Source organism: Haplochromis burtoni, unplaced genomic scaffold, assembly GCF_018398535.1.
Source record: "Haplochromis burtoni strain Fernald_Lab_line unplaced genomic scaffold, NCSU_Asbu1 Contig_36, whole genome shotgun sequence".
Classification (NCBI taxonomy): domain Eukaryota; kingdom Metazoa; phylum Chordata; class Actinopteri; order Cichliformes; family Cichlidae; genus Haplochromis; species Haplochromis burtoni.
In genome coordinates, this window is record NW_024582397.1 from 11428 (window position 1) to 13608 (window position 2181).

At 36.8% G+C, this 2181-nt stretch overlaps 1 pseudogene; it reads left to right on the forward strand.

Moving 5' to 3' along the window:
* The window catches only part of LOC106633273, a 12281-nt pseudogene that overhangs the window by 913 nt on the left and 9187 nt on the right, over nt 1-2181 (forward strand).

Sequence of the window (2181 nt, forward strand, 5' to 3'; positions counted from 1 at the left end):
CTGGTGTGGGATTCAATTTTAATCTTGTTATTCGGATTATTATTACAATGATGTACAGCCTCATACCTGCTGCTGTTAATCCAATCATATACTGTTTCAAGACTAAAGAAATAAAAAATGTTTTGATGCGGAGATTTAAAAAAGGAAAAGTGAGCACTGGATTAAAAACTGAATGCAAATAAATTGTTAATATTTTCCTGCTTCAACAAAACAAATATGTTTTTGTATTATTTTATTTTATTTAAGAATTTTATTTAGGAACACTAACAACTGATAACGATGCTCATAAGTTATTAATTGCAATTGCATTCATTGCATTAAATGTAAGTTGTCAAATGAAATATTTGGGTCTTTATTAATATATATCATTTTAAAATGTGTTTTTATGTCAAATGTTTAGTTTAATAATATTTTTAGAAAGGTTTTTGATACTCAAATTAACTTACAGAATGAAACAGAGAAACATTAACTGCTGACATGTCTTAATGTGATAACTTTATCAAGTCTTCTTCTGATATCAATTTTTTTGCATCTTTTTAAAACTGAATTTTTCTCTTCTCCGCACTTAAACTGCATTAATCGTTATATGAGTAATATGATGATTGTTCATTTTTAAAGGTTTGTCACACTTAAATTCTTCATCTCACCAAAACCTTTAAATATTAGACAAAGATAACACAAGTTAACACAAAATGCAGTTTCTAAACCAAGGCGTTTATTATCAGGGGGGAAAACATCGTGATCTGAATTCTATTGAGATGGTGTGGCATGACAATGTTTTATGCTTGAAAACCCTCTCTAACCCTCTAGAATTCTGCGCAGATGAGTAGGCCAAAATTCTTCTACAGTGCTGTAAAAGACTCATAACCAGTTATCGCAAATGTTTGATTGCAGTTGTTGCTGCTAAGGGTTTCCCAACCAGTTAGTAGGTGTAATCACTTTTTCACACAGGGTCATCTGGTTAAGATTTTATTTTTTTGCCTTATTGATAAATACCTTCATTTAGAAACTTCATTTTGTGTTTACCTTTGTTTTTGTTTAATATTTAAATTTGTTTGATGATCTGAAACATTTAAGCGTGACAAACAAAAAAATAAAGACTTTTTCACACCATTGTAGTTCTTTTGAAAATGGTTTGAAAGGTAGGTCTCTTGTTGCCTTAAGTTCCAAACTGAAACTAATCAAACGTCATATATTTATCATTCTTGTCTGGGATAACAAAAATTGTCCATACTCATTCTCAAACTTTGACACATTTCATAACATATTAACTCTATGTGCTTTTCACAGAAGAGAAAAACATAGAAAACGTGTAGTTTTACGATGCCTTGAAGCTAGAAAAACTGCAAAATGAAACAAAACAAAACAACAACACCTACAAAGTATAAGCCTGTGTGAATAAAAAGATTTTGAGTCTGTTTTTGAATCCATGTAGGGGCCTCTTGTTTCAAGGAATGGGACCACAATAACTGAAAGCATTATTAGCACACTTTGATCTAATTCTGGAAATAGTTATAAGATGTGCAGCTGATGAACTGAAAAATCTGACTAGATTGCAATTAGTGGGCAATTCAGATATATATTGGGTTGAACTATCTATCCATCCATCCACTTCTGCTTATCCTTGGCCAGTTTGAGGGAGCAGGAGCCTAAGCAGAGAAGTCCAGACCTCCCTCTCCCCGACCACTTCATCCGGCTTGTCAGGGGGAACACAAGGGTGTTCCCAGGCCAGCTGAGAGATATAATCTCTCCAGTATGTCCTGGGTCTGCCCCAGGGCCTCCCCCCGGTGGGAAATGCCCAGAACACCTCACCCAGGAGGAGTCCAGGAGGCATCCTTGTGAAATGCCAAACCACCTCAACTTGTTCCTGTCAATGTGGAAGAGTAGCAGCTCTACTCTGAGCCCCTCCCAGAAGCCAGCCACCCTCCGAAGGAAGCTAATTTCTGCCGCTTGTATCCACGGTCTCGTTCTTTCTGTCACTACCCACAGCTTGCAACCATAGGTGAGGGTAGAGGCGTGGATCGACCAGTACATTGAGAGCTTCGATTTTTACACTCGACTCTCTCTTCACTACAACGGACCAGTACATCATCTTCATCACTGCATCAGTGCAGCTGCAGCACCAATCCGCTTTTTGATCTTCTGCTCCTTTCTCCCAGCACTTCTGAACGAGACCCAGAG